The 20,001-nt window shown below is 38.8% G+C and overlaps 1 long non-coding RNA gene across 1 annotated transcript in view; it reads left to right on the plus strand.

Moving 5' to 3' along the window:
- The window catches only part of LOC133650662 (uncharacterized), a 73,450-nt gene extending 54,656 nt beyond the window's left edge, over window positions 1–18,794 (plus strand). The window contains exon 4 of the long non-coding RNA XR_009826272.1: window positions 18,721–18,794. This is a non-coding gene — a long non-coding RNA (uncharacterized LOC133650662). The remainder of the gene's footprint in view (window positions 1–18,720) is intronic.
- Window positions 18,795–20,001: the final 1,207 nt, after the last annotated feature.

Genomic DNA, 20,001 nt, shown 5'->3' on the forward strand with positions numbered 1-20,001 from the left:
TCTTCCATGTCAGGGATCATTAGCGGCCATGCTGTAGAGAAGGACTAAGAGCACTATTACCTGCAATAATAATCTAAGTTTTTTTTATTAATGATAAGAAATCTTTCTAATACAATTTCAAGGCACTGTGTTAAAAATAATGCTATTTGGTAACAGTTGAAGAGAAAGTCAAACACAAATACAAATAGACGGAATAGAAATTAAAAGAGTAAATTAAACCAAATTTGATGATAAATTGAATTGGAAATCTCATGTAAAAAATATACAACAAAAAGTAGCAAGAGGCACGTCAATAATGAACAAAGCAAAACATGTTCTAGACCAAAAATCACTCCATATTCTCTACTGCTCGCTAGTGTTACTATATCTGAGTTATTGTGCAGAAATATGGGGAATTATACACAAAGCAAACTACAACCTGCTACCCAAGAATATTCAACAATTCTTCTCAACAAAAGAGGAGAAATATAATCTTGGAGAAAAATGTAATTTAAAACATTTGTATGCTCGTACAACACTTAAGACCTTCAGTATATCTGTATGTAGGATTAAACTATGGAATGGATTAAGCAAAGAAATCAAACAATGTACTGATATGGTCCACTTCAAGTAACTCTTCAAACTTTAAGTGTTTACAAAGTACAAAGAAGAAGAACCGAGATAAACATTCTGAATTTATCTCATCCATCCATTCATTTTCAAGATAATCTTACTCATCTCACCATATGAAATATATCTTACTTCACCAAGTATTATTTATTCATTTTTTATTGTTATTACTTATGGAGTATATTGTGAATACATTTAGAACAGGAAGTGAACAAAAGTTTTAGCAACTGCTACGTAAAGGAAAAGGGGTAGGATTAAATAAACTCTGCTTCTTCCTTCTCCTTTTCGAACATGTTGATTAGAGAAACTGGAAATTGTGATGTATCATGTTGTATGCATGCATGTTCCAAATAAACTCAAACTCAACTCAACTCAACTCAAATACATATATGAATGTGTAGTCTACATGCACACAATAATACTGTATTAAGCGGAATATAGTAAATATTGTAGACATATTTATCCAATCGACAATTGATCAGATATCATTTTTTTAACTCACTTTTGGCAAATTCAACCATTTGATGCATTTGCAAACAGCTAAAATGATGTACAAAGCAAACTATAACCTGCTACCCAAGAATGTACAATTCTTCTCAACAAAAGAGGAGAAATATAACCTTAGAGGAAAATCTCATTTAAAACATTTGTATGCTCGTACAACACTTAAAACCTTTAGCGTATCTGTATGTGGGATTCAATTATGGAACGGATTAACCAAAGAAATCAAACAAAGCACCAATATGATTCAGTTTAAGAGACTGTTCAAACTACAAGTGTTCACAAAGTACACAGAATTATTATGAATTATGATGAATATCTTGAACCCTTTTTTATTTTTATTTTTTAAATTTTTTTTTGTTTTTGTTTTGTTTATCGAGACAAAGATCATTTATGTATTTAATATTTGTTTACTTACTACGGTGTATTATTTGTCTATCATTTATTTGTTCACTGTTATGTTACAGAGAACAAGAAAATAGGATAAAATTGCTATGGTATGAAAAGGGGTAGGATTAAATAAAGTCAGTTTCTCCCTACTCCTTTTCGGACGTGCTGTAATGAAACAACTGGAAATATATGATGCATTACATTGTATTGTATGCATGATCGAAATAAACTGAAACGGAACTGAACCGAACTGAACAATTACAAATCAAGATAATTTTCCTTTTACCAAATACCCATATATTTGGGTCATATAAACAGGTAAAAGGGATTGTTAAATCGTTTTTAAGGATTATGGGATTTGTTTGAATCCGGCGTGGTGAATGTTTGCATTTGTAGGGTAAGGAGGATAAACACTTAAAGGTGGTTTTCCAAAAGTTTTTGACGCTACGTCAGGGGTGTCAAACTCATTTTAGATGGGGGGCCACATGGAGAAAAATCTACTCCCAAGTGGCACAATAACTTAAAAATAAAGACAACTTCAAATTGTTTTCTTTGTTTAAAAATAGAACAAGCACATTCTGAAATTGTACAAATAATAATGTTGTTGTTTTTTTTACACTTAAATATTGCTGTTAATAGTATTCTATTTTTATTTGTCGTTATTTATATTTTCTGAATAAATTATGTGATAATGTTCATCAGTCAACTCATTGGTGTTAATTTTCAATCTATCAAGATGAACAAAATTATATCAAAATCAAATTACAGGATGTTATTTATGTAGTTTAATCACAACATGTGGTTTGTTTTGTACATATGTAGCATCATCTACAACGATACAAAGAATTGCTATTGCGACATCCAGTGGACACATTTAGAACAGCTGTTTTTTTCATTCAAAAATTTCAGGTTCATTTTTATTCTTAGCAAACTCATCCCGCAGGCCGGATAAAACCTGTTCGCGGGCCTGATCCGGCCCTCGGGCCGTACGTTTGACACCCCTGCGCTACGTGTTCCCCATTTTCGACAAACACATTACATCTGCCCAGAAAATAAGAAGACTGAGCAGGAGGGTTCATTAGTGTTCCCAGCTTAGCAACTTTGGGTTTGATCCACTAAAGGTTTGCGTGTATTAAAACATGTGCAAACTTATCAATTAAGCGTGTTTCACTTAAATGAGGAAAACAGAGAGCACAGTCCATTTAGCGTGTTTGTCTTCATGTATATAAAGAATATATGTCACACCTGGGTGAAGTCTTGTCTGGGTTTTGTCTGGTTTCATGTTGTCTTGTCATTTCCTGTTTTATTTTGAAAGGTTAACTCTCCCTCTCGTTTCAGGTCACTTGCCCTTCCTCCTGTTTCACTGGTCTGTCTCTCCTGATTGCCTGATTGTGTCCACCTGTGTCATCCACCCTCATGTGTATAAATGGCTCGTCTTCCTTCTGTCCTGTGCCAGAGTGTTATCGTATGTTTTGTGCGAACCTCCAGCGGTCCATGTTCACAGTCATTGCCACGTTCTTTGTACCCTTTTTGTCAGGTAAGATTAGTTGTTTAGAATTGCCTCCCTTGGAGCGCCTTTTGTTGTTTTTGCATATTGTTCTCTTTGCAACCTTTTTCCCTCCGCAGCTGGAGCGTTTTGAGTTCATTGAGATTTTGTTAGTTTAGAGATTAGGTAAGCTCGGCTTTTGGTAGCCTGTTAAGTTTCTTCCCTTTTTGACCCTTTCCCTTGTCCAAATAAATATATTGTCTTAAAATCCTGCATCTGTGTTCAGAGTCCTGTTCTGGTCGTGACAATATATGATGATTATCAGAACCCCAACGTCACTGGGAGAAGGAAATGCGTTAATAATCATTTTACGCTCGCAATGTGATTTATCAAGACCGAAAGTGTTTTGCAGTTGCTGTTTCAGGTCAATATTTAGCAATATTTTTGCTTGCAAAAAGGAGGCAATCGTGCTGCAAAGACAGATGATGGACAGAGAATTCTTTGTCCTACGTGTGCACGTTAACATATTTGGACTGTCAGGAATAAAAAAATATTAGACATCCTCTATTCATCAATATTATTTCATAATTTTATAGCTGCTGGGCTGATTATAACACATTAGTTTTGGTGTCTGCGGTGGGTTATTTGTTTTTTTTTTCCCGATCTGAAAAAACGTCTTGGAACATTTGCATGCATTTCTGGATCATTCCAGACGTACCATCACAACCTATGTGCACCTTCGGCGTGCTAAAATAGGTTTTGTTGTCTCGATCGCACTTCTACAGTATATCGCCCAGAAAAGGTGGCGTGTGCTGCATACTCCACAACATAACACAGCACAGGTTGGACCATATGATGTCGTGAATGTGGAGGGAAATGAGTGTCTCCATGGCAACAGCCCGTAGTACATGCAAAGTGCTCATTTAAATAGGGCACCATTTTTGCACTGGTTATCAATCACACACGCAGTGCTGGTAGATCACCCGCAACACGGCCACTAATAGTACACACCATTTTATAGTTTGCACACACTGTTTAGTGTATCTCGGTAGATGGGGGCTTTTGTTGCTATATTTGGCGAGTAATCAGAGCCCTCTAGATCAGTGTTTTTCAACCACTGTGCCGCGGGGAGATTATCTAATTTCACCTATTTAGGTTAAAAATATTTTTTGCAAACCAGTAATTATAGTCTGTAAATTATGTGTTGTTGTTGAGTGTCGGTGCTGTCTAGAGCTCGGCAGTTTCCATATCATTAGGTGGCAGCCGGGTGCTATTTGCTTTGTAGATGTCGGGAACAGTGGGAGGCAGCGTGCAGGTAAAAAGGTATCTAATGCGTTAACCAAAAATAAACAAAAGGTGAGTGCCCCTAAGTAAAGGCATTGAAGCTCAGAGAAGGCTATGCAGAACAAAACTAAAAGTAAACTGGCTACAAAGTAAACAAAAACATAATGCTGGACGACAGCAAAGACTTACTGTGGAGCAAAGACGGCATCCACAATGTACATCCGAACATGACATGACAATCAACAATGTCCCCACAAAGAAGGATAAAAACTCAAATATTCTTGATTGATAAAACAAAGTAGATGCGGGAAATATCGCTCAAAGTAAGACATGAAACTGCTACAGGAAAATACCAAAAAAAGAGAAAAAGCCACCAAAATAGGAGCGCAACTAAAACACTACACACAGGAAAACAGCAAAAAACTCAAAATACGTCAGGGTGTGATGTGACAGGTCGTGACAGTACACCTACTTTGAGACAAGAGCTATAGTGATGCATGGTTGGTTATGGTTTAAAGTCATATCCAACAATTGCGACAACAAATTTTTACTGTCAACTGAGTTTCGTTTTTTAATGACTTCTGCTGGTTGTGGGCCTCCGGATTTTTTTAACGCAGAAAATGTGCGTTGGCTCAAAAAAGGTTTAAAAACACTGCTCTGGATACTGGTTTTCATGTATTATATTACTGTTTATTTTCATGTATTCTATTACTGTTTATCTTCATGGTCCGTGGAGAATCAGGTGCAAATGTCATGCAAGTAAGTCCCTTTCTTTTGTTTTTCCCCAGACAGCTCGTTGTTGGCAGTTAATGTTAGCATAGTCGGTGTAACACTGCTGCAACTATCAGCCCGAGTCACAAGCGTGCTGTGATGTTTCAGGATCAACCTTGTTCTAGAAGACAATAAACATCCAGTCAATGCATGTTTTTTTTCCCCATTGCCACATCGCATGACATTGACGACAACAATAAACCGTTTCCATGTGACTTACGGCGAAGGAGTAAAATGGTGTTAACACACTCAATGCTCGCTGGGCCTCCAGCGGTTACAAAGCGGAGCCTCTGTACAATGGTGGCCTTTATTTTGTTTGATCATGTGGTTGATTGGCATTAATGTTAGCGTATCTGATGGATTCCAGGATTATATTTCTGGCCTTAAAAGTCTCTTCAGTCCAGTGTGAGAGGGAGACCGTCGGAAATCAACACTTAGCCACGGTTGTAGTTTGAGAAAGTTCCAGCCTGTGCTCCCTATTGACTTCATGCTTGATCCTATTCTAATTGTTTGCCTTATTCTTTTGTGGACACCTTAATTGATCATGTAGTATGCCTAATTCTAAAATAACAATACATAATTGTATATGTTTAATAAGAATCAGAACACTTTTAATACATACTCCACAACATCAGTGGGTAGTTTTTAGATACTTTTAATCTACGCAATACATCTACTGGTTAGACTGTCCGCCCTGAGATCGGTAGATCGTGAGTTCAAACCCCGAGTCATACCATACCGAGCCGTGAGTTCAAACCCCGAGTCATACCAAAGACTATAAAAATGGGACCCATTACCTCCCTGCTTGGCACTCAGCATCAAGGGTTGGAATTGGGGGTTAAATCACCAAAAATGATTCCCGGGCGCGGCCACTACTGCTGCTCACTTCTCCCCTCACCTCCCAGTGGGTGAGGGTAATGGGTCAAATGCAGAGGATAATCTCTCCACACCTAGTGTGTGTGTGACAATCATTGGTATTTTACTATAGTATATAACTATAGTACTATACTATACCATAGAAGCAGTCTGTGTTTTTTTCTAAGCTTTTGAGAACTTTATTGACCGCACGTAACCACTGTAGGAACCTGTCAGTCTATTTGAGTCGACCAGGGTTCGGCAACCCGCGGCTCTCGAGCCGCATGTGACTCTTTAGCCTCGCCCTAGTAGCTACCTGGAGCATTTTCAAAAATGTATGAAAATGGTAAAGGATCAGGGAAACAAATATTTTTGTTTTAATATGGTTTCTGTAGGTTGACATGAGACAAACCTTCCTAATTGTTAGAAATCCCACTGTTACCGTAGTTTGTTTACATGTACAACTTTCTCCGACGCTGCCACAGAAAGACGTTTTTTATGCCACTCCTTCTTTGTCTCATTTTGTCCACCAAACGTTTTATGCTGTGTGGGAATGCACAAAGGTGAGCTTTGTTGATGTTATTGACTTGTTGGAGTGCTAATCAGGCATATTTGGTCAGTGCATGACTGCAAGCTAACCGATGCTAACATGCTATTTAGGCTAGCTGTATGTACATATTGCATCATTATGCCTCATTTGTAGGTATATTTGAGCTCAATTAGTTTCCTTTACTTATGTGCTCTGTGTATTTATTTATAATTGCATGTGTCATGACACATTATCTTTATATAATATTGGCTGCATTTCAGATAGTTGTTTGTGTGCCGTTATAGACCACAGCAAACGTTACCCAGCTTGCAAAGATTTGAATAAATCCACTCGAAGAAGACAACCTGCAGTTTCCTTTAACTTGGACACACACATCTATACCTTTGGCCATTCTAAGCCAGTCATTTCTAGGAGTTATCTCACCCTCTAAGAAGCCTCCGTTTTACTAATGTTTTCCAATAATGTAAAAATGTGTAGAATAAATATTACATTTCAACATTTCTGTCAGCGAAGATTTGCGTCAGCCTGCGCCACAGTCATTTTGATAGTAGGCTATTATAGCTTATATAGACACTTATGTCATGTGTTGCCTTCATTATAAGACTTATATAAGGCTTTTAATTTTTTGCAGTTCCAGACATATTTTATTTTTGTATTTTTGGTCCAATATGGCTCTTTCAACATGTTGGGTTGCTGACTTCAGAACTAGACAGATTATACTTGTAACATCTATCAGCATTCAGCATTGTCTTCAAGGGGTGGATGGAACCAAACATCAATAGAATCGATACCAAGAGTGGCATCAGTATGGGATCGATACTTGCGTGATGAGATCAGTATGTCTCTGTTTATTTCCACAAATGTCTGTGTTTTTTGTTGTTGTGTTCAAATACATCCTATATATTCATATACTATTATATTACTTGTAAACTCAGGAAATAAGTCCCAGAGCTTTGCAGATTTAAATAAGAGACAAGATTGTAGTAGTTTTGGATTTCAATTCGTTATTTTGTACTATTGACTTTTTTTGCCAGTCGAGGGTGTAGGCCTACCCCGCCTCTCGTCTGAAGTCAGCTGGGTTAGGCGCCAGCTTACCCACGACCCCAATGAGGATATACTAGAAAATGGATGGATGGACTTGTTGTACAGTTTGTAACAAAGGGGAAATAATTGTATTACTTTGTTGATATGTTTGCATCGGTTTTTCACGTACATTAAGGATATGGCATGAAAAGATTTGGCGCTACCTGTTTGTGCTTGCTCATAAACACATTGACACACACCGAGTTTGTTAAAGAATAAGAGGGTAAGGTAGGAGCGATCGTAAACTGATTAAATTTATGATAAACAAATTAAGGCAAAGCCAGAAAATCTTTGATGGTTCCAAAATTTCAAGTAAACATATCTGTAGTGTAGGGTTGTACGGTATACCAGTATTAGTTGGACCCCGACTTAAACAAGTTGAAAAAGTTATTCGGGTGTTACCATTTAGTGGTCAATTGTACGGAATATGTACTTCACTGTGCAACCTACTAATAAAAGTCTCAATCAATCAATAGTATAGTATCGCGATACTAAAGAATCATATTCGGTACTATACCGCCTCTGAAAAGTACCGGCCCCCCCGCACTCCCGTCGTCGTCACGTCGTGTCATTGCTGGTTTACGAGCAGACGAGCATGTTCGGCAGCGCACAATCACAGAGTACTTACAAACAGACACAGTGTGTAGACAGAAAAGGGAGAATGGACGCATTTTGGCCTTAAAAACTAACGATAAAGGTGAAGTTATAACACTGAAACGCCCACCGGAAGAGGTGCTTTAAGACATTAAGTTCAGCCGCAGTCTGCAGTGTTTTAGCTTCTTCTAAATCACTAATCCTCGCCTCCATGGCGACAAATAAAGTACCGGTAAGTTTCTTACAAGTGTCATCCCTGCCAGACGAGGAATAGCTAAACAATTTTACAACACACCGTAGCTCACCGGCGTCAAAATGTCAACAAACGCCATCGGTGGATCTACACCTAACATCGACTGTAATGATACCAAAGTACAGGAGCATATGTAGTCGATACTACTATGATTACGTTGATATTTTTTGGCATCACATCTTCTTGCGGTTTTTAAAAATGTATATTATGTTTATAAACTCAGGAAATACATCCCTGGACACATGAGGACTTTGAATATGACCAATGTATGATCCTGTAATGACTTGGTATCGGATTGATACCCAAATTTGTGGTATCATCCAAAACTAATGTAACGCATTCCAAACAACAGAAGAATAAGTGATTATTACATTTTAACAGAAGTGTAGATAGAACATGTTAAAAGAGAAAGTAAGCAGATATTAACAGTAAATGGACAAGTAGATTAATAATTCATTTTCTACCACTTGTCCTTAATAATGTTGACAAAATAATAGAATGGAAAATGACACAATATGTTACTGCATATGTCAGCAGACTAAATTAGGAGCCTTTTTTTGCTTACTTACTAATAAAAGACAAGTTATCTTGTATGTTCACTATTTTATTTAAGGACAAACTTGCAATAAGAAATATATGTTTAATGTACTGTAAGATTTTTGGTTAAAATAATGCAATGTTTTGTGGTCCCCTTTTTTTTTAGAAAAGTATCAAAGTACCGAAAAGTAAAATATTGGTATCGGGACAACACTGCTGTAGTGTCAAAATTTACCCTGTATTTACTTGGTATCGGATTGATGGCAACATTTGCAGTGTCGCCCAGCTCTTCTATGCACTGAGCTAAACAAGCTGGAATGACACAACTTGCCCTATAGGGTTTCTGAGGACTTCACAAAGAGATGTAAAAAATGAGGACCGCGAATCAGACTGTTTGAGTGCAAGTCAGCAAACTCAAAGTCACTCTTGAACCGATTCGGCTACCTGCATAACGATGAAGCATTTCAAGTTTAACATTCATCTTTTTGTGGCAGACATAAACAACATATGTATTTAACTTCATACAGCAGGGACAAGCCACATGTAAGAGGAGCACTCTCTTAATCTTAAGCGTTTTAAAACCCCATAGTTCTTATGTAGTTTTGACCACAGAGTTTGAGAAATACATACCAGGCTGGGGGGAAAAAATAAAATTAGCTGAGAACAATAAAAACCACAATCAATCAGTCATATTTTAGTTTGCATGCAACTGAGGAGTGGGAGGTACAAAAACACATCACGCAATATTCCCTTGGAGTCACTAATGTAAACCAACTGTGTACTCCAAGGCTCTATTCGCTATTGACACTTTTCCACTGGCACCAGCAGGTTCTACCAGGCGCTGCTTCTATCTAGTATGGTAAACTGCTGCTTGTCACTTGAAAGATACACTTCTAGAATCAATACCGCACACTCTGCCATTAATATAAATCAGTGGCGGGCCATGCGTTCCCACCTAGGCCTTCAGTGATCTCCGACTTCACTGATTACCTCTCAAAATACCATCATTGATGTCACCACATGATCATTGCTGGAGAAATACTATACAGGAACACATTTACACCCTACTGGGCATTGAATCACATCAACAACAAACAAACAAACATGGACGTTGATTTTGTGCTACTTTGTCACTATTTCAGAGGAAGACTTGTGTGCACTATTTGAACAAAATGCTCTGTACATATTCCACGAGGAGGAAAATAACATCATGCTTCAACACATCAATCCTTATAAGCCACTATTGCCACGACAGCGTTTTGAAAGTGTAATTTTTATTGTTATAGCCAGACCTACTTAGAAGACTTAATGAACCTAATTGGACTAGTCTTTTGAAAGCCTATGAAGGCATGTGCTGTCAGAGAAGCTGCCACAGAACCAGAAAAAAGGTATTGTTTTTTATTGATTGAAACTTTTGTTAGTAGATTGCACATTGCAGTACATATTCCGTACAATTGACCACTAAATGGTAACACCCGAATAAGTTTTTCAACTTGTTTAAGTCGGGGTCCACATAAATTGATTCATGATACAGATATATACTATTATAATACAGCCATCATACAAGATAATCATCAGAGTATATACATTGAATTATTTACATTATTTACAATCCAGGGTGTGGGGGGTGGGGAGGTTAGGTTTGGTTGATATCAACACTTCAGTCATCAACAATTGCATCATCAGAGAAATGGACATTGAAACAGTGTAGGACTGACTTGGTAGGATATGTACAGCAAGTAGTGGACATAGAGAGAGAGAGTGAGAGAGATCAGAAAGCATAAGAATAAGTATCTACATTTGAGTGTCAGGACAAATCTACATGTACAGTTTGTCAAATCCACCTTTGATTGAGTCTTTTTTACCTTAACTCTACATTTGAAACATAATACAGAAAAATATTTTTTGTTATCAGTCTTGAAAAACATTAAGTATCGGTGGAATTTTTTTTTTAATGCATCCCTATGTAATGTTAAAATTCTACTAGTTGTCAATGTCACCTATAACACAAAACTAAACTTGTTCAGATAACTTAGTATAATTGACCTATGTCAGATTGGTGTTAGCATCTTTAATGCACAAAATGTACCTACGTGCATCCCTAAATTTTGCTAGAAAAAGCTTGTACACACCTGCAGTAAACCAAAAGTAATCGAGCACAGGATCAATGCAGTATCTATCTATCGACAATTCTACGGTTTACAGCTATCCATATAGTGCACGTAATACAACTACAATAATGTTATTCATGAGATCTGCAAAAACCTGAGCGGCCAGTTTATCATTAGCATTTTTTCACATCGCATCAACAGTGTACAAAACGGGTTATTTTCTGGCGCATTTAAAAATCAACTAAAACGCATTAGCAATTAAAACATATACTGTAAATTTCTCTGCTTGGCTTATGCAACTTCCGGTCAATAAAGTTTGATTCAATGTACACACTTCTCAAATATATATTAACTGCCCTGACCAAATGATGGCCACAAATACACATGTAACAATGTTAATTAAATGACAAGCATGACACACTTTAACAAGTTTTAGTTGGAACAGAACATCTACTGTCAACAACTTGTGAACTGATTGGCCATCGCAACTGTCTCGACCCTATGTCTTCTCAAATTCATCCGCCAACGGTTCCGATGAGTATCCAATCACAGGACGCGTAAATGTCACGTTCAATGTGAGGCCATTTAGAAGGCCTTACTGACAACAACTCGTGATCTGATTGGCTATCGCAACTGTCTGTCAAATGTTTGTGTCCGTTCACTTACAGTGCACGGACGCCCGCATTGTTGATTCTGAAGGCCCCGGGCAGATTTCGTACAGCATGGCAACATGAGCTAGCTGAATTCTGATTGGATACAAACTAAAACTAAAAACAACAGCGCTGGAACGAGCATAATATGACATGAAGAGAGTACTTTTTAGATATTTAGGGAAAGTAAATAAAAAATATATATTATCTTTAATTATGATCATGATTTCTGGTTATGTTAGGCCAGCAGAGATGGCCTTGCTGGCCCTGACGGCACACCATTACTATAAATAAAATCCACCTCCTTACCATGGCTAAACAGACTACCGTCAGCCATTGTTGTTGTTTGTTAGCGTGTCTCGTTCCGACTGTTTTTTGCAGCTACGCTTGGTTACTATCTTTGAAGTGGAAAACCACTCCATCTCCCAAACCAAAGCCAGAAGAGCCAGCGGTGTTTAGTCATAGACAAGTGGCAATAGAAGCTATACAGAAATCACAAAATAACCCAGCATCGACCACCGCTACTACATTGTAAAGATGAGGAATGTGTTGGTGTAAAAAATGATTGCAGGAGTCACAGTTGATTTGGTTTGAAATAAGCTGTTACCCCAGCAAGGATTTTGATAGATGAGTTTCTTAAATACTGAATGCGACATAAATCAAGCGCTCTCCACAAAAACAGGCCGTCTTGGCTCTTGGATTGACACAGCGTAAAGTCTGTTTTAGCAGCGGTAACGCGGATGATGTGGATTCATAAAAAGGCACAATGTTGTCATTATGTGGCGTCCAGCCTTTAGGCGGCCTAAGGTCTCTGGGTCAAACACCGGGGTCAAACTCAAGTTGCTCCAGGCCTCGCAGCCAGGCCATGGGTCAGGCCTAATTGAGGCATTTGGTAGGTAGTGTTTCATTGAGTATTTAAGGGAAAAGTGAGTCTAACACACACACACACACACACACACACACACACACACACACACACACACACACACACACACACACACACACACACACACACACACACACACACACACACACACACACACACACACACACACACACACGGGCACCAGAACATCCACATGGCCACAATTGAACACACTTTATGAGCTTCTTTCAACGCACAGGCACACATGAAAAAGCTGCAAATGACTTCCAAATCACTGAAGCCAATTAGGCTTGCGTGACTCTCACACGCCTCTCTAAATATTTCCATAGACAATTCTGTGGAGAAGCAAAAAGCATTTGGTGGAAGTCTCAAGTTTCCGTTTTATCGGACGCCCAGCAAATGTGCGCAAAATCAGCTGACAAGAAGAGCTTGAGAACAAAGGAGTAAATACGAGTTCTATTGGTCTTGGCCCGAGGGAGGAGTCATTCTTGCAAATTGTAGACGACGATTACAGCACACTGAAACGATCGCATCCAAACGCAAAAATTTAACAGTTTCCATGCTAACACAATTTAGGCAGCAGCAGCTTATTTTTGTAGACGGAGCAGATTGATTGATTGATTGAAACTTTTATTAGTAGATTGCACAGTTCAGTACATATTCCGTACAATTGACCACTAATTGGTAACACCCGAATAAGTTTTTCAACTTGTTTAAGTCGGGTCCACGTAATCAATTCATGGTAGATCACAGATCAGCTGACACTCGCACAAAAAGAAGAGACTAGAACGGTGTATATATAGTGGTTGGTATATTGGCCCGTGGTCTTTTCCCCACACACCTTTTAAAAAGCCTTAAAATACTTTTTCCTTGTCTTAAATTCACAAAAATGTATAAACATGCTCCCACATTACACACACATAAACATTTGTCCATGTTTCTGTAGGTTGCCCTCTATGTAAAAGTTTGGACACACCTGGTAAGGCGCATTAGTCTAGCGCAGGGGTCGGCAACCCAAAACATTGAAAGAGCCATATTGGACCAAAAATACAAAAAACAAATCTGTCTGGAGCCGCAAAAAATGAAAAGCCGTGTATAAGTCTTATAATGAAGGCAACACATGACGTAAGTCTATATTAGCTATAATAGCCTACTATCAAAATGACTATGTGTCGCAGGCTGAAGCAAATCTTCGTTGACAGAAATGTTGAAATTTAATATTTATTTTACACATTTTTACAACATTAGAAACCATTAGTAAATCTGAGGCTACTCAGACGGTGAGATAACTCCTGGAAATGACTGGCTTTTAATGGCCAAAGGTATAGATGTGTGTGTCCAAGTTAAAGGAAACGGCAGGCTGTCTTCTTTCAAAAAGATGTATTACAATCTTTGGCAAGCTAGGTAATGTTTGCTGTGGTCTGGAACAACGTGGCACACAGACAACTATTTGAAGTGCAGCCAATATAACATACAAATAATGTGTCTTGAGACATGCAAAACTAAAATATATACGCACAGGATAAAAGTAAAGGATATTAAATGAGCTCAAATATACCTACAAATGAGGCATAATGATGCAATATGTACATACAGCTAGCCTAAATAGCATGTTAGCATTGATTAGCTTGCAGTCATGCACTGGCCAAATATGCCTGATTAGCACTCCAACAAGTCATTAACATCAACAAAGCTTACCTTTGTGCATTCACGCACAGCATAAAACGTTTGCTGGACGAAATGAGACAAAGAAGATTTTACATGAAAACAAACAGTCCACACTATTGTGAGTTCAAGAACCGCCGAAATTAGTAGAACGAAACGATGTTCACCAAATACTGTCATCAGTGAAGCATACACACTAACATATTAAACAGTGGGCTTTTTAACAATTGGGAACGTTTGTGTCATGTTTGTCAAACAAAAAACATACTAAAACAAAAAAATTATTTCCCCCCCATCTTTTTCCATTTTCAATCCTTTTTTAACTCCAATACGCACACTTTATTTATGCACCGCTTAGCGCCGCCAGTGTGGTCGCACCAACAATAAGTCGATGTAAAGAAGGCATAGGTGGGAGGAGGAACTTTGCAGAGAGACTGACAGGCGCCAATGCGGAGGTATCATAAGTTTAAACATACAATCTATTAAATAGCCAACATTGTAGGAATGAATCATACATATAAATCTACACATTGAGTCTATTAGAGTGCTAAAACTGCCAAGAGTTAATAAACCAGCGTACAGCTTTTTAAACATCACAAAATGCTTTTCTTTTTCAGGAAGTTAGATTTTGTGTTTTGTTTTTTGTTATCATTGCCGCTATTTTAACTGTTTTTTAATACATAAACAAGGTTAATTGTTTTTTTTAGCACTTTAATTAATGGACATTTTAATCATAATTTTTATTTTTGTAACAACAAAATGAGCAGCACAGTTACAGTATAAATAAATATTTATGAATGAATTAGTCATCTTTGTGGTTCGTAAACACATGCCTAAAATGACTTAAGCTGCATTTAGAAGTCGATGGAAAAATGTGAGCCATTAAATATGTATACGCTTTATTATCCGATTAGTCGAGTAATCGTTAAGATAATTGTTGACTAATTGACAAAGTAATTGTTAGTTGCAGCCCCACTATATCATCAATTACAGAGGAGACTGTTACAAAGATGTTTTGTTAAGAAGGGTATGAGAGACTGCATTGGTAAATACTTGAGGTGTAAACACACGGGGTCATGGTGGGAATTAGGAACAATTTGAGAGCAATTGGACTTCCCGGTGAAATACGTAAAGTTGAGAAGCAATGTGCTACCATTGTTTAGTAGAAATTAAAAACAAGTTGGAACTGTTTCATAGTTTGTTTCCCTATTGTATTCAAAATGAACTTAACTGTGACCTTAAAACTGAGGTACCTACAGAACCGAATTAAGTTAGTTGCCTAATTTTCGGACTATAAGCCGCTATTTTTTTCGCCCGCTTTGAATGTTAAGGCTAATTTATGGATTGTTTTTAGTTTCACATGCCGCCAATACATTTATCCTCGTCACATCAGACCAATAAAGTTGTAGAATGGGTCACGGTGTAAAAATTAAGTCCAATCCATACGTCCATTTTCTACCGCTTGTCCCTTTTGGGGTCGCGGGGGGTGCTGGAGCCTATCTCAGCTGCATTTGGGCGGAAGGCGCGGTAAACCCTGGACAAGTCGCCACCTCATTGCAGGGTCAACACAGATAGACAACATTCACACTCACATTCACACACTAGGGCCAATTTAGTGTTGCCAATCAACCTATCCCCAGGTGCATGTCTTTGGAGGTGGGAGGAAGCCGGAGTACCCGGAGGGAACCCACGCAGTCACGGGGAGAACATACAAACTCCACACAGAAAGACCCCGAGCCTGGGGATCGAACCCAGGACCTTCGTATTGTGAGGCACAAGCACTAACCCCTGTTCCGCTGTGATGTTGTTCGGATTAAATCAAACTCACTCACACAATCAGCCAGTCAGCCATTTTGCGCGTTATACGCTCACCCTCGTCGTGGAGAACACACAAAGGAATCTCAGGCTCTGTAGCTTGGTTCCTATCTATCGTCCCCAGCATGCCCACAACACTCGTAACTTTGACCTGATATCAGGTAAACATCGTCTACTGGCTTATACTGCTCGGGGTGTTGTATGCAGGGGACCAAAGATCTGGAACCGGCTCGATGAGAGCCTCAGGAAGCTGTATTCATTCTCCAACTTCAAAAAGAAACTGAAATCATATCTATTAACCACCTATCTCTAATGCCTCATGTTGGGTAGACTACTGTTGGGTTGTGCGTGGTTGAATATGGAATGCCCTCCCGGTAAAAGTTAGAGATGCTACCTCAGTAGAAGCATTTAAGTCTCATCTTAAAACTCATTTGTATACTCTAGCCTTTAAATAGACTCCCTTTTTAGACCAGTTGATCTGCCGTTTCTTTTCTTTTCTTTTCTACTCTGCTCCCAACTCGGGGTGGACCGCTAGCCTGTTCATCGGATGGGGACATCTCTACGCTGCTGACCCGTCTCCGCTCGGGATGGTTACTGCTGGCCCCACCATGGACTGGACTTTCGCTGATGTGTTGGACTTTCACAATATTATGTCAGACCCACTCGACATCCATTGCTTTCGGTCTCCCCTAGAGGGGGGGGTTACCCACATATGCGGTCCTCTCCAAGGTTTCTCATAGTCATTCACATTGACGTCCCACTGGGGTGAGTTTTCCTTGCCCGTAGGTGGGCTCTGTACCGAGGATGTCGTTGTGGCTTGTACAGCCCTTTGAGACACTTGTGATTTAGGGCTATATAAATAAACATTGATTGATTGATTGATTGATGTGTATGCTTGCTTTAGTGCTCCTATTTTGTGTTTATCATATAGCGTTTTTGTGCTTGCCACCATGTTTCAGCATTCCATGCATATACCGACCTCTGGACCCCCTGCTAAAAGCTTCTTCTAGCTTATCTGGGGGACCCTTTCACTTACCGTATTTTTCGGACTATAAGTCGCCGTTTTTTCCATAGTTTGGCCGGGGGTGCGACTTATACCCAGGAGCGACTTATGTGTGAAATTATTAACACATTACCGTAAAATATCAAATATTATTTAGCTCATTCACGTAAGAGACTAGACGTATAAGATTTCATGGGATTTAGCGATTAGGAGTGACAGAATGTACGTATAGCATGTTCTATATCAGTGGTTCTCAATCTTTTTTCAGTGATGTACCCCCTGTGAACATTTTTTTAATTCAAGTACCCCCTAATCAGAGGAAAGCATTTTTGGTTGAAAAAAAGAGATAAAGAAGTAAAATACAGCACTATGTCATCAGTTTCTGATTTATTAAATTGTATAACAGTGCAAAATATTGCTCATTTGTTGTGGTCTTTCTTGAACTATTTGGAAAAAAAGATATAAAAATAACTAAAAACTTGTTGAAAAATAAACAAGTGATTCAATTATAAATAAAGATTTCTACACATAGAAGTAATCATCAACTTAAAGTGCCCTATTTGGTGATTGTAATAGAGATCCATCTGGATTCATGAACTTAATTCTAAACATTTATTTTGTTGAAGTATTATTCAATAAATATATTTATAAAGGATTTTTGAATTGTTGCTATTTTTAGAATATTTAAAAAAAATCTCACGTACCCCTTGGCATACCTTCAAGTACCCCCAGGGGTACGCGTACCCCCATTTGAGAACCACTGTTCTATATGTTATAGTTATTTGAATGACTCTTACCATAATATGTTACGTTAACATACCAGGCACGTTCTCAGTTGGTTATTTATGCGTCATATAACGTACACTTATTCAGCCTGTTGTTCACTATTCTTAATTTATTTTAAATTGCCTTTCAAATGTCTATTCTTGGTGTTGGGTTTTATCAAATAAATTTCCCCCAAAAATGCGACTTATACTCCAGTGCGACTTATACATGTTTTTTTCCTTCTTTATTATGCATTTTCGGCCGGTGCGACTTATACTCCGGAGCGACTTATACTCCGAAAAATACGGTACTACCATCCTTAAATGGATATTCATTACTGTTGTAATTGTAATATGGTATTGTGAATAAACTTGAAAAAAGAATGCACACGACGCAGCCCTAAAGCCGAAGACGTTCGACTCGGCCATTAAAAAAGGAAACAGCTGCTGCATTGAACAGAAATCCACCACCACTAACGGGTCCCGAAAAAAGAAGACGACTTCAGCGCAGGGGGACGACGAAGAGAGCACCAGATTATTTTTCTGGTAGGCAACTGCCTGCCCTGTTACACGCACTTTTTGTGTAAATATTTCAGTGTGTACATTTGCGGCTTTAGACTATGTGGCCATTATACAGTACGTACACAAAAAAATCATCCAAAAATGTAGTGTGTGCGGCTTATATTTAGGAGCGCTCTCTCTATAGCCCAGCAATTACAATACTAGTTCCACCACTCGTACATCCTCAGACCTCTAGGTCCATTTGTGATGCAGATGGGGCGATCCATCAAGTCCGACAGGCCGTCTGATAGCCTGCAGCCAACTTCGTCTCGTTCTCTGTCCTGAAGTATTTGCCTCGCGTCTGACCGCATGCAAACTTAACGACTCTGACGGTTGTTGTTTTTTTTTAAAGGTCTGTGCAATGATGTCACCCGTTTCAGCGCAATGAGGTGAAGTGAAGAAGCCAAGAAGTCATGGACACCGTGGTGTGCATCCATCACTGGAGCGAAACGGTAAGAGTTCACAAGGGAGTGCATGCGTGCGTCGGTCAGTTTTTACTCTTTCTCTCGGTCCTGTTCCCAATTAAAGCTGTCCTAACTGTGCCGTCCCAACATCTCACAAACAGACAGGAAGAGAGACGGACATAGATGTCTCACTCATGCTCTGACATGTCCTCTCTTACACACGGCTCAGACTCACTCAGAAGACAATTCAGATGAAGCTTAAAAAGAGACAAGGCAAACTTACCAGATGTCTAACGGGGAGTCCGGCACTTTCTGTCGTGTTTTTTTTGGACTATTCAGAAGAGTAATGAGCAGAGCGAAAACTGAAAAGTTGTGAAGTTTGTCTCAGTGCGACGACTGACTTCAGCCTGTTGCATTCCGCCTCCCTCTTCTGCTCGCTCTCTCTCTCCTGAAGTCATAGTGTGCTTTGATTCACAAACCCTGCCTTTGTCACGTGACCCAACACCTCAAATATACAGTGCTTTTTTTTTTTTTTGTGCCCCGCCACAGAACGGCCGTAAGAAGGGAGAACGAGGTCCACAAGTCTTAGGTTTCACTGGGCTGCCCACCGCCCCCCCTCCTCTTCTCGTGTAGCCCTCTTTCTCTTTGTCTCAAAGTTTCTTTTTTTAACCTCTAAACAGGCGTGTCCAAAACATTTCCACAAGCGGCCACACATAGAAAAATTAAAGGATGTTGACACCAATCTAATGTTGGTTAATATATGCTCACCTATAGCAGTGTTTTTCAACATTTTTTGAGGCAAGGCACATTTTTTTCAGGTAACACTTTAGTATGGGGAACATATTCTAAGTAACAAAGACTTAATTTAGAGTTATTTGGACACTAGGGGAACATATACTAAGTACCCTAACCCTAACCTTATTGAGGGAAGACTCTTAGTTAATGGCTCACTGGTTGTATAATAAGGCCATGCAGAATAAGGCATTAATAAGTACTTAATAATGACTCTTTAAGAGCCAAATTGTTACTAATTTGCATGTTAATTTGCAAGTATTTTTACTCTGGTCAGCTTTCCGCAGCAGTTCCGAAACGTCTCTTTTTCGGTCATCTCCGGTAGTATTTTTGTGTGTTTGTCCTGGAAATGTATTTATTTTTTATTGTTTGCTACTTTCTCCCCACCCATTAAGCACACAGGTGAACCAACCTTGTCAACAGTGAATGCAAATGAA

The sequence above is a fragment of the Entelurus aequoreus genome, linkage group LG01, assembly GCF_033978785.1.
Source record: "Entelurus aequoreus isolate RoL-2023_Sb linkage group LG01, RoL_Eaeq_v1.1, whole genome shotgun sequence".
Taxonomy (NCBI): domain Eukaryota; kingdom Metazoa; phylum Chordata; class Actinopteri; order Syngnathiformes; family Syngnathidae; genus Entelurus; species Entelurus aequoreus.